The sequence below is a fragment of the Enhydra lutris genome, unplaced genomic scaffold (genome assembly GCF_002288905.1).
Source record: "Enhydra lutris kenyoni isolate GAN:26980312 unplaced genomic scaffold, ASM228890v2 scaffoldscaffold24, whole genome shotgun sequence".
In the NCBI taxonomy this organism is placed as follows: domain Eukaryota; kingdom Metazoa; phylum Chordata; class Mammalia; order Carnivora; family Mustelidae; genus Enhydra; species Enhydra lutris.
This window is the reverse complement of record NW_019154108.1, coordinates 3347852-3361882: the sequence shown is the minus strand read 5'-3', so window position 1 is coordinate 3361882 and position 14031 is coordinate 3347852. Positions and strand designations below refer to the sequence as shown.

General features: G+C 43.2%; 1 protein-coding gene across 1 annotated transcript in view; it reads right to left on the bottom strand.

The window, feature by feature from the left end:
* LOC111150902 (proline rich coiled-coil 2C) overlaps positions 1-10520 on the bottom strand; it is a 105358-nt gene extending 94838 nt beyond the window's left edge. The window contains exon 1 of the mRNA XM_022508589.1: positions 10452-10520. The gene's annotated coding sequence lies outside the window, so the exon portion shown is untranslated. The remainder of the gene's footprint in view (positions 1-10451) is intronic.
* Positions 10521-14031: the final 3511 nt, after the last annotated feature.

Genomic DNA, 14031 nt, shown 5'->3' with positions numbered 1-14031 from the left:
ACCTGCTTTCCCAAACACGTTCTCCTCCCCAACTTCACCATAACCACTTTCCCTAACGTCTAGATTTATTTTCGTTTTAATTTTATTTAAGTAATCTTCACATCCAATGTAGGGCTCAAAGTCATGACCCAAGATCAGGAGTTGCGCGCTCTCCTGACTGAGCCAGCCAGGCACCCCGCCCTGACTCTAGATTTAAAACCTTGAATGATCTTCCATGTTTGTCTCCCGCTTCTAACATGAAGAGGGATGTAAAATGCCTCTCTGCCTGCTTGTGATCTCTGTCAAATAAATAAATAAAATATTTTTAAAAAATGCCTCTCTGCCTGCTTGTGATCTCTGTCTGTCAAATAAATAAATAAAATATTAAAAAAAAAATCTCAACTCTACAGATATATAAATACCAGGTTGGGAACAAGAGCTCAAAGCCCAAGTCACCAAAATTTACCAATGAAGAAACAACTCTAGACTAAAGTAAAAATAACATGCCCCAAACTCATACAGCTATGAAGAGACAGAGCCAAGATTAAACCCAGAGTTGACGGCAAAGCCAGTGCCCAGATAACCTCGCCATATGAAAACTGGAATTTAATTATCATTATAGGAAAGAGATAAACATCAAATCTTTAAAATGTAGTAATAGGGGTGCCTGGGTGGCTCAGTGGGTTAGGCCTCTGCCTTCAGCTGGGGTCATGATCTCAGGGTCCTTGGATCAAGCCCCGCATTGGGCTCTCTACTCAGCAGGGAGCCTGCTTCCTCTCTCTCTCTCTCTCTCTCTCTGTCAAATAAAAAAATAAGTAATCTTTAAAAAATTTTTAAAAATAAAATGTAATAATAACATGTCACTTTAGGCTAAGAAATTCTAAGAGTCAAATTTTTATTTTCAAAACTTATTGTATTACAATACAGAAAATATGAAGAATAAAAATTATAGTAACAAAATACAGTAAAAATGAATTATATCTGTTGTAGAAATACAAAAACGTAAGAAATCTAAGACTTGACGCACCAAAGACTGTAAAAAAAAAAAAAAAGTGGGGGAGGGGGCTATATACAGAATTGTTTCCCCTCTCAAAATTCGTGTGTTGAAGTCCTAACTCCTAACAGGCCAGATGGTATTTGGAGATAGGCCCTTTGGGAGATAATTAGGTTTAGCTGAAATAATGAGTGGGGCCTCATAATGGGATTAGTGCTCTTCTAAGAGGAGACACCACAGCTCTAGCTCTCCCAACCACCTGAAGACACAGAGTTCTTCAAAAAGCAGCCCTGTGAAAGCCAGGAAGACCTCCCCAAAACCTGATTATGTGGGCACCCTGATCTTGGTTTTCCAGCCTCCAGAGCCGTGATAAATTCCTGTTAAGCTACCTAGTCTGTGGTATTTTGTTTTTTAAGATTTTATTGACTTGAGAGAGAGAGAGAGAGAACAAGCCAGGGGGAGAGGCAGAGGGAGAAGCAGGACCTGCGCCCCATGACGTCAGAAGGCAGGTGCTCAACCAACTGAGCCACCCAGGTGCCCCATGGTATTTCCTCATGGCAGCTGGAGTTTACAAAGATGGCAGAGACTGATGTATTAACCTCAGAAAACATTTAGTCTCTCAAATTTTAAACTAAAATTTCCGTTTAAAATGAAAAGGTCTTGCTTTGGTTAAGAGACTGAACTGGTCAACTTCTAAGTTCATTTCAATCTCCAATTGTTATAATCACTTGGTAATTCTAAAGTCAGAGTGACATCAAATATTTTTAAGATCACATTTGCTGCTATAATAGAAAAGCTAAGAATACCACCATATGTTGAGTGCCTCTACTACAAATAGCACTACAGCAAAAGCATTAAAAAATTGTCATTTTTAAAAACAAAGTGTAATATAAATAAATCTGCTGGAATTCTAATCAGAATGGTAGAAGGGCTCAGGCTGTTCTTAGAAACTGAAACATGTGAATCAAGTTTCTGGGGCAGAATGCCTTAACAATCAGAAAAGATATGTACTTATCAAACCCTCTGTACCATAAATTACTGTTCTAGCAAAGTAACAAATCTGTGTGTCTACCCTTTACTAGATGAGGTGACTGCAACATTACTTTTTCTGACAACTGACAGTATTTTTAAACTGTTCATATCACACCATTACTTGAAACGGATTTGGTTTAAATCCCAGCTCTGACATTTTGTAGCTAGGTGTTTTTATAGCATAATTGTGGCATACGCATATTATGACATAAGCATTTCCCTAGTCATTAAATATCATTCTGAATTTATATTTTCTCATCTGTGGGCTATATCTTCTAGTCTATTATGAGGTTTAATTAACAAAGTATGTATAAAACTCTTAAAATAGTGTCTGGCACTTAATAAAAGCTTAACAAATGGTAATAAAGTTTTCAAAACTTAAACACTACAAATAAAAACCAAAGCATAAAAGTTTCTTAACTCTTTTTTGCAAGGCAGGTATTTTGGATGTTACAGGAGAAAAACAGAAGTATTCTCTTTCAAGATCCTCAACTGACATCATGAAACCTTTCATATAACTAATCCGCTGCCTTTAAGGGCTGGAATTTCAAGTTTAAATTTTTAAGTGTACAGAACTGTTAGCATCCCCCTCTGCAAATACTGGCTCTGTTCTTCTATCATTAAAATGTCTGTTTTGAGGGGCACCTGGGTGGCTCAGTGGGTTAAAGCCTCTGCCTTCGGCTCAGGTCGTGATCCCAGGGTCCTGGGATCGAGTCCCACATCGGGCTCTCTGCTTGGTGGAGAACCTGCTTCCCCCCTCCCCTCTCTCTGCCTGCCTCTCTGCCTACTTGTGATCTCTGTCTGTCAAATAAATAAATAAAATCTTCAAAAAAAAGAGTCTGTTTTGAGACATGTAAGCTACCCATCCCTCTTTTTGCTACTTTCTACTTTTATTCTCTCCATGTTCCCAGGTTGTCATATATGAAACTATACAATAAAGCAGTATTTATTATGTTATTACTTTGAGTAATCTCTATACCCAACATGTCCAACTCACAACTCCGAGATCAAGAGCTGCATGCTTTTCCCACTGAGCCAGCCAGGCACCCTATTCCTGACTTTTTAATCCTAATTCAATAGTTCTTTCTTCAGCAGGAGAGTACTTTTTCTGCCTCTAAAATGTGATGTATCTCATCTTTCTAAATTCTATATCCTAATTTTGATGTGAGTTACCTGAATCTACACATACTAAAACTCACAGAATTGTACATGGAAAGTTGCACTTTTTCTTTATCTAAATTTCAAAAACATACAGAAATATAACCAAACTCTACTTTTGTCAAAGCATCCTTCAATAACACCTTTTTCCTGATTTTTTTTTAAAGATTTTATCTATTTATTTGACACAGAGAGAGAGAAATCACAAGTAGGTAGAGAGAGGGGGAAGCAGGTTCTCCACGGAGCAGAGAGCCTGATGCACGACTCAATCCCAGGATCCCGAGATCACGAACTGAACCGAAGGCAGAGGCTCAACCCACTGAGCCACCCAGGCGCCCACCTTTTTCCTGCTTTTAAGATAAAATTTCTCCGTGTGCCTGGGTGACTCAGTCATTAAACGTCTGCCTTCAGCTCAGGTCCTGATACTGGGATCCTGGGGTCCTGGGATCGAGCCCCTCATTAGGACCCCTGCTCAGCGGGAGACCTGCTTCTCCCTCTCCCACTCCCCCAGCTTGTGTTCCCTCTCTCGATGTCTCTCTCTCTCTCTCTCTCTCTCTCTCTCTCTGTGTCAAATAAAATAAAATCTTAAAAAAAAAAAACCATAAAATTTCTCTTTCTGTTGCATTTTCCTGACCTTCAGAAGTTAATTCTATACCTCTTAACACTGTGCTTCTTTAGTTAAGATCTATATATGGTCTGTTTCCTAGTTACCATAAATACTGAATAAGCTACCATGTTCATCTTTAAAATACACTGGCTAGGGACGCCTGGGGGGCGCAGTTGGTTGCAGCTCAGGTTGTAATCTCGTCATCGTCATCGCAGGGTGGCTGAGATGGAGCCCTCTGTTGGGGCTGTTGCCCTCAGCCTGGAGTCTACCAGAGATTCTCTCTCATTCGGCCCCTTCTGCTTGTGCATGCAGGCTTGCTTGCTCTCTCTGAAATAAATGAATCTTTAAAATAAAATTCATTGGATAAAGTGAATGCGCACCTGCCCAACTACTTAACCCATTTAGTAAAATGTACTAAGTTTTTAGTTCCTTGGCGACCATTTCTCCAGTCTCCCCATGTTTTTGGTTTTGTTCTAAATGTATCCTTAATGTATCTCCTCAGTCTTTCGCAGCATCCATTAGCCTCCACAGGGCCTTCCTGCAGATACAAAAACATACCCTTCTGGGACGACCCAAGTAATCCACTGGGTGAGGTACTGATGCACTGGGAAAAAGGGGGGAAATGAAGGCACAAATACCCCTGGGAGGCCTAGCTAGAGCGTAGGACTTTCTGCAAGCAGAGCACGGAGTAGGTTTCAGTCCTCACTGCCCACATCAGCCGCACGCATGTGTGCAGGACACAAACTGCACAATCATACCCAGCAGTCCTACGCTTTCAGGTTATTCATCAGTAAAGAGGAAAGGATGATCAAGTATTAACTTCTCCAGCCACCCATTCTCCAACCACAAATGGATCCATCTCTTACCTTATAAACTCAAGATTTATTTGTAGGGGATCTTCCAACACCAGAGAGAACCACCCCCCTTTACCTTTAACTTTCTACTTTTCATAGTTCTCTTTTCTGTTTTAAATAATGGTCAAGGCTTATGTAATATCAAAGAATGTAAAATTCAAAACATACATGCAAACACATCTTTGCAACAATCCTCTGAGACAGGGGAAATGCATATTTTCCCTATTTCACAGATGAATAAACAGGTTTCCCAGGCTATCAGAAAGCCAAGAGTTCCTCTGCAACCTTTTGTAAGCTGAAATGGATACAGCAAAGGAACAACTGGCATTAATTTATATGGAAAACTTTTTGTGCTACTCCCAAACCCAAGAAATAACCTCTCTTAGGCTTTTCTGACACCTTACGACACATCTTGCTAACAAACTCACATAATATATCATGAGTTACAAACTAGATGCTGAGTAAGGGGAAACAGCCTGGTAGCACCACTCTCGCTGCTCAGGGGGTGCCCTGCCTCTGCAGTGGCTGCTATTTTTGCTTTTGCCCTTTTCCAGAAAAACAAAAATCTTCCTCAGAACTTTCAGTTAGCAAAAGCAGGTAATAATGCTGTCTTTCATAAAAGCAAAGTGGGGTAGTGTGAACCTTCAAAAAGCAGGGAATACTGGTATCTGAAATTTGAAGAAGCCATGTCACTCGCCCCCAAAGTTAACAGCAGGCACAAATGACAAAACAAAAAAGGTCTAAACCTAGGTTTTTACATTCATAGTCCAAAGCTCATATTGAGTATTCAAGTCCCCTAAAAATCAATTAGTCCTTCCACTCTCATTACTTGACCTAAATTCTTTTAGTGTCACCAAGAATCTCTCAGCCAAATCCAAAGGATACTTCTCTTAGATCCTTCCGACCTCTCCTACATTTGGCTGTAATAATCCTATTTTTTAGATTATTCTCTTCCATCCTGATTTCTGTAATGATTTCCTTCTTCACTTACTTATTGTTGCTCTCCTTCTCCTGCCACTGATTGTCTTAGACAGCCTGCTACATCTGTCTAAACAAGCACCTTCACTTTGCAGTTCATCATGGAAATGGCTGCCCTGAGTATGTAGTTAAGGCTCTAATTTACAGCTCATCTCCTGTAATGCTGCCACTGCCTGTGATGAGTCTATTCCACTCTAGCCTTTCATCACTTCTGGCCTTCATCAATTCCAAACATTGCCTGATCTTATCCAGTAATTATTTCTTATAGCATTTATGTCCTAAAGCATGAAATACAAAAGACTACTGATGACATATTAGATGATTTTAAGTGGTCCATAGAAACATATTTAAAATCATGTTTATTTTGAGGGGCGCCTGGGTGGCTCAGTGGGTTAAAGCCTTTGCCTTCGGCTCGCATCATGATCTCAGGGTCCTGGGATTGAGCCCCGCATCCGGCTCTCTGCTCAGCGGGGAGCCTGCTTCCCCCCCCCCCCCCCCCCCCCCCCCCCCGCCTCTCTGCCTACTTATGATCTCTGTCAAATAAATCTTTAAAAATATAAATAAATAAATAAATAGTCACGACTTATCTGAAGTTTGGGCAATACTGGCCAAGCATTGGGAAGTCCAAGCAGGGTGGAACTTAAGCACTTACAGTTAGGCTCTGGGTCAATGATTTGAATCCTATTTACTAGCTCAGTAAGTCCAGAAGAATTACTTAAACCTCTTTAAGTCACAGTTTTCTAGCTGTGTAACAGGGATAAAATAATCTACCACCTAGATGTATTATAGATATTGAAAAAGATAATCCACAAAATTATCTTAGCTCAGTGCCTGGCATGGAAAGTGCTCAATAAATATTAATTGCAATTCTTCTGGGACGCCTGGGTGGCTCAGTTGGTTAAGCAGCTGCCTTCGGCTCAGGTCATGATCCCAGCGTCCTGGGATCGAGTCCCGCATCAGGCTCCTTGCTCGGCAGGGAGCCTGCTTCTCCCTCTGCCTCTGCCTGCCACTCTGTCTGCCTGTGCTTGCTCTCTCTCTCTCTCTGACAAATAAAAAAAAAAAAAATCTTTAAAAAAAAATAATTGCAATTCTTCTTTTTAATAATTGCAATTATCCATGTTCTCTCTTGGCCATCATGCCTTCACTTGAAATCTACTAGACATGTGACCTATACCAAAGACAATTTTCATATATGGATTTTCTGCCCCAAACTTCCTTTATCTGCTTTTATGTCTTTATTTTTATCTTCTGGTATAAATCCAAAGATCACGTGATAACCTTTCACCATTAACCTTTAAAACTGTGAGCATCTCTGCAGTGAGAACCACAAGCCATATTCCTTTGATTCACTACCTTACAAAATTAAAAGAATCCTTAATGTTTGTTTAAAAAAATCTAAAAATTAGAAAGGAAAATCTGCTGCAAATAAAACATATGTTTATGTGCATAGTACATAAACAAAATGTCTGAAAGCCCTCGATACTATTCTAATAGGATATGACAAGGTATTCTTTTGCTCTTCTAAGGTATCTGTCAGTTGAATCTTAGTCGTGGGTCAATTCTTCTGTGTCCCACTCTCACACATTCAGTAATAAAACCTAGGTATATGCTAACCACTCATGGTATATGGTGATGTGGACGTGGAAATAATTTAGTAAAGGAAACAGACTAATACTGGAACACAGGTAAAAAGAAAATTACTAGATAATATGTGTGTAAATCATATCCAAGTGTTTTTTTATACTATACATGCTCCACAAATGCTGACTATATACCCCTCCTGTAACGCAGAGCACCTAGCAGCACCACACAGGGGTAAGAACATTACATCACATTAACAGTGATAACTTAATTGCTACCCTGTTTTCAGACTGTAAGTAAATGCTAACCATATAAAAGTTTTTGTCTGCCAACTAGACCACTGTTGAAACTCACTAATAGCCCTTGCTTCATCTGATTTGCCAGCAAACATGCACATACACAGTCCCTAAAACCTGACTGGCATTCTGTTAATCTACAGCAAAATAACTACAAATGGACTGGCAAAAAGATCAGTTTGTATTTAGCCTTTCTGGGGATGGGGGGAAAATATACAACAGAAAATGTACTGAAGTTACCCTCTGTAGAGAATTCCTTTACCCACAAAGATGTCCTGACTGATGATGCATCAAAGGCTTTATTATTGGGAAATCTAAAATGTTATGACTCAGAAAACCAACATTAATTCTCAAGCTTCTAAGCAACAGTTAACAGTTAACATTGACTAAGATAAGCTATCACCGTGTTACCTTTTCGTAAATTGACAAATCTCACTTTACTGAAAAGGTATTAGTCATACCTAACTCAGTGAGACACAACTCTTGGATCTCCTTCACTCTAAGAGTAGGGTTCTGTACCAATTTGTGTAACATTTTATCAATAATCAATCCTTGTCTTACACAAATATGGCATAAACAGCACCTGAAACAAGTCACTCAACGGGCGGACACACTGAAGCAGTGTCCGGACAGAGGCAAGAGGGAAGGGAAAATAATATAATCTTCAAAGACATTTTACCAACACGGGTGGTGGGGTGGCATAAGGGTAGTGGGGAGACAGGCTGGGATGAGTCAGACTTCTGTATTTTCAGATGTGCTCAACATACTGAACCCAGGGTTATTGACTATAGAGCATGAAGAAATCTCCAAGAAACAAAATATAGTGTCTAAGTGTTAAAAAAAAAAAAGAAAGAAAGAAAATGAAAAGAAAGAAAGAAAAAGAAAGAAAAACTAATTCCCAAAGAATATATATACTCCATTCTAAGAATATACAACTTACTCACTGCTTGGAGAGTACTTTCTTCTACCAATATTCTGCCAATTCACTATTACTATGTACTAAGCACAGTAATAAGCCCTCTACACACATTATCTTTGTTAATACTACAGCAAACCTTGGAGGGAAGTACTATTATTATCATCACCTCCATTTTACAGATGAGGAAATATTTTATCTACAACAGGGGCCAGATCTCAAAATTTAAAAATTGTATGCCATACTATAAAGAGTTTTAACCAACCGGCCTTTAAATAGAAAAAGGTAGGAAAACTAGCTTCTATCCTATCCCCAAAGTAGTTATAACTGTTTTTTACATCTTGCAACACTTTCACCATTATATGCAACAATGTTTCTATATGGAAATCAAACGGAAAAAAAAACAAAAAACAAAACTAGGTTAACAACGCCGCATCTTTAGTTACTACAGTTCCTACAATTACAAGGAACAGGAAGGCAGTTTGCAGGCCCAGAGCACCCTTTGGATTTAGACAGTCCGGACTCGAATCTCTACAGCACCACCAATAACTCTTGAGTGACCTTGGTCAAATTAATATCGCAGATTTCATTTCCTCATCTGTAATATGGAAGGATGATAGCAGCAGCCCAAGGAAAGATCATATATGTTACAGGGCTTATTACTATGCTCAGTACACAGTAAAACGTCAACTACTGGTGGAGAGAAAACAGCCACATACATAAGCTCACCAAACCAAATATAAAAGTAAAAAAAGCCTAGATTACCTCAGGTCCATTACAGAAAAAAAGAAAATTACGATTTCACTACATGCGAAAGATAAAATCCAAATTCAACCTATTCCTAATTATTTTAGGGGATCGGTGCATCTGAGGCGGGCCAGGGACGACGCTGCAGTACATCTGTGACACACACCTAAAAATGGCTCCAGTCGGAGCAGCATCTTAATCACCACAGAGGAAGTTCCATCTACTTTTAACAAATGCGGAGTTCGACTCGGTGGGCGCTGAAGTATCTCCCTGCCGTTCTAAGAGCGGGCACTTAATCACGAATCGTGATTCTTCCGGTGCGTTCCCCAGGAAGACCTTACAGCCCAGCCGCCCACCGCACCATCAATTCCAAGCACCCCAGCCGGCATGAACCCACGAGCCCGGGCTGAAGCTCGGCCCATGCAGAGATCCGGGTAGCTTTCAGAAGCCAGCAAACAGCAGGCATGGTGGAAACCTCAAAAAAATCTCAGACCAAGTCAAAACAAATACGCATCCCTTTCAAGGAACCAGACGCACTACCCTCGGGCAAAAAGGACGATGTATCAGGGTCCCATTGGTCCCCCATGCCCTTTTCTTCAAGTCCCCACGGGGGGCCTTCGCCGTAACCCCCGTCATCTTAACGCGGCCCCCGAGAGACGGGGCTGCAGAACGGGATTCCCTGCGCAGGTCAGGGGACGGCGAGGCCTAGGGTCCGCAGGAAGGACCGAACCCTCCTCTGGAGTTGGGGCAGCACGTCCCTAGCGGAAGCAGGGCTGGTCCAGATCCCCCCCAGCCTCCCACCCGACAGGTCTTTAACCCCCTCCCCCAATCTCTCGCGCACAGGCTCCCTGCGAATCCCACCCTCACCGCGCGCGGAGAGCAAGCAGGCAGCCGAGGCCGGCCACGAGCCCCTGAGCTGTCCGGGGGTCGCATCCTACACGCGCGACAGAGAGACCGCGCGCCCGCCCGTCCGCGGACGGGAAGCCCCTTCCGCAGCCGGCCACGCGAGGACCCCCCCGCGCAGGCCCGCGCTGCGGCCGGGCGGGAGCGAGACTGGCGGGTACGGGGCTCCGCTGCAGACCACATGGGGCGGGTCCGACTCCGCTTTCCCGCTCCCCGACCCGGAGACCGAGACCTCCCGCGACCGACGAAAACGGGGCGCACGGCCGGACCCACGGCCGCCTCCCAGCGGCTTCCCAGCTCTGGCCGCCGGGGTCGCGGCGCGCTCGCACGCCCCGGGCCGCCCCGCGCCGGCCCTCCCCGGTGGGGCCCGCTCGGATCCCGGGTCCTCCGCCCTCGCCTTCCTTACCGGCCAGGGCGAGCGTCAAGCGGAGTGTGTCTGCGCACCTCGAGAGTCTCCGCCGAGCTCCGATCGAGGGAAGGGGAAGGGGAGTGTGGGGGTGGGGGGGCGGCCGGAAGGACCACCGGACTGGGAGAGCCGAAGCTGCGGATGGACAAACCGCCAAAGCACTTTCGCTGCTTCCCGAGAGGGAGAGAGCGAGCGAGAAAAAGAAGCAAGATGGCGGCTAGCCAGCCCCTACGTACTACGTCACGCCGCGGCGTACGTAAGGCAGATCTCCGCAGGCCCGCCCTCGGGCGCAGAGACGGCCGGATCACGTGCAGCCTCCGTGGCGGCCCGACCCCGGCGGAAGGCGACGGCGCCTCCTGCCGGAAGGAGGGAGTTCCTGCAGTCGAAGCTGCCGCGGCGCGGCGGAGATTGGCCCGCGTTCCTCCCCGGGAGCCTTGAAGGGACGCGACGGCAGGTCCCAAGTCTCCGGAAAGTGCGCGCTCTTGGAGCTGACGGATGGGCGTGGGGATTGGCTCCACCAACAGTGTGGCACTGTGTGTCAGCGCTACGGTCTGCATGATCTTTAACGTTGCCATTGGACGGTATTTGATATTTTCCGGAAACGTGAATACAATATTCGTGATACCAAAACCTGCACGTTGATAAAGATAGACAAATGCATTTTGATACATCCCCACACTGGACTATTCTGAACCCATTAAATTCAGATTAATGCTTAATGATCAGGGAAACGCTTATGCCGTAACATGCTTATGCCATAACCATGCTATAAAAACACCCGCCTATGGGCGTATTCATAAAAAAGACTAAAAAATATACTCTGGGTGCTAATAATGGTAACGTTAACAATAACTTTCTTAGAGCAATAAGATTTTTAGAATATTTTATGCATGCCTGTGATTTCCTGATTTTATAGTCAGAGATCACTTTTAAGGTGTAATGAGAAGTTTGTGAGTCGTAAAATTGTTAGGATACACAAACGGTTAATGGGTGCATACACAGTTTATATACCGTGTGTGTAACTATATATGGTATTTGCTTATGTTTCATAAAGCATTACATATTCCTTAGGTTTTATTTATTTATTTGACAGAGAGAGGGAGAGAGAGCACAAGCAGGGGAGCAGGAGAAGCAGGCTTCACTCAGGTGACTCCACTGGGGGGGGGGGGCTCCACTGGGGGCTCAGACCCAGGAGCCTGGGATCATGACCTGAGCTGAAGGCATGGGCTTAACTGACTGAGCCACCCAGGCACCCCTTTAGGTTTTAGAATAAGCCAAGAACAGGTTCTGCTAATGAATTGCTCCGTATTAGGAGTAAGTTACTTAGTATCTTTTAGATTCAGTTTTCTCATGTGTAAAATGGAGATGATACCTACTTATGTCAACTGTACTTCAATTAAAACATAATAAAATGTTCAAAAAAAGTAATAAAATATTTAAAAGTCTTTTTAAATATTTTATTTATTTCAGAGCGAGAGTGTGAGACACAGAGAGGGAGCATGAGGAGGAGAGAGGCAGAAGGAGGGGTAGAAGCAAACTCCCACTAAGCAGGGAGCCCACAGAGAGGCTTGATCTCAGAACTCTGGGATCATAGCTTGAGCCAAAGGCAGATGCTTAACCCACTGAGCCACCCAGGTGCCGATAAAGTATTAAAGAAAAAAAAAAAAATTCTTCTGGGGTGCCTGGGTGGCTCAGTGGGTTAAGCCTCTGCTTTCAGCTCAGGTCATGATCTCAGGGTCCTAGGATTGAGTTCCGTATCGGGCTTTTGGCTCAGCAGGGAGCCTGCTTCCCCCTCTCTCTCTGCCTGCTGCTCTGCCTACTTGTGATCTCTCTCTGTCAAATAAATAAATAAAATCTTTAAAAAAATTATTCTTCCACAAAAAAATAATATTTACTTCTCAAATTTGTGTTATTTACTCACCAGATATGTACCAGGTGCCTACTGTACAGTCTGGGGACTGGGGATATAAAGGTATAGAACAATTAAGACCTTGGTCCTAAGGCAACAGTCTAGTGATACAGATGGAATAATAGGTTTGGATATGTGCAATGAAGGAAACAAAGAGGATATTAGCATAAAGAATAACCAGTGAGAAGAGCAGGAGGAATTGACTTTAGAAAGTGTGGCCACTGAGTACCTTTCCGAGAAGGGGCCTTTTAAACCGGGACCTAAATGATAACCAGAAGCAGTAATGCAAAGAGTGGGTGGAAATTGCTCTGGACCAAGTGAACTGAAACTGCAAATGCCCTGGTCTGGGAAAGAGCTTGGAATGTTCTAGGAACTAGGAGAGGAGTGCGTCTAGAACTTAGTCAAGAGAGAGTGACACGTGATGAGACGAGAAGGAGAGATAAGGGCTGGATTCAGAGGGGTCTTAGAAGCCAGGTTAGGGAGTGCAGAATGTCATCTAGGTGCAGTGAAAAGCTTTTGGAAGATTTTAAGATGAGGAACACATGATCAGATATTTTATATTTTAAGATCTGTGAGTGAAGAGTGTGAAAAATAGATTGTAGGGAGGCACGGAAGGAAACCAGCTGCCCTGCTAGGCAGTAAATGAAGTAATTACAGTGGTGAAGAATTAGAGTGGCCTGGACTAAAATGGAGGCATGGAGTAGACAGATTTGGCATATATTTTGGAGCTAAAATATACTTGCTTGTGGGACATGATGGCTTTGAAATGTGGGGGAAGAAGAAAATCAATGACAACAGAGTTATGGCTTGAGCGACTGGGTGAATGACAGTAACATTTATAGAAATTACGGTGTTGGAAGAGGGAAGCAAAATCACATGGATGGTGGAGCAATATCACAAAGAAAAATTGGGGGAAATTAAATTTTGGACGTGTTAAATTTGAGATGTTCAGGTACTGTCTAACTGTAGATCAAGTATGCCGTGGACATGCATGTCGAGAGCTGAAGGGAGGTCAGAGCTGGAGAGAGAGATCTGAGGCTCAGAGATACGGCTTTTGGACTCGTACACACACATTTCACAGGCAAGTGTTCCAAATGGTGGAAGCAGATGAGATCACTTAGGGAGAGAGCAGGAAAAGAGGACAGAAATGGCCAGCCCTAACACCAGCAATACATAAAGGTAAGTGGAGGTGGAGAATGTAGCAGAACAAAGAAGCCAGAGAACAGGGAAGCCTGAAGGCGATGATGTCACAGAAGCTGAGAGAGCAGAGAATTACAAGATGGCATTTCCCGTATGTGAGACGCTGCTGAGAGGTCCAGTCATATGAAGAAGGAGCCAAAAGTGTCCAGTGTGTTTGGCAACATGGAGGTTACCGGTATCTTTTACAAGAAGTTTTGGTGGAGTAACAAGGTCAGAAAGTCATATGATGGTGAGTTGAAAAGAAAATAGATGTTGAGAAAGTGGGGATTATGGATAAACAGTTATTTCCAGAACTTGAATTTTGCCAAGACAGAAACACAAGGTAGCTGGAAGGAATGTGGAGTAAAGAGAGACACTTTTAAATATTGGAGAGAGTAGATCATGTTTGTATGATGATGGGAATAATCCAGAAGGAGGTCGGTAACAATTATATAGGAGATAGAGGGAACCCTAAGGGAGGTCCGTGAGAAG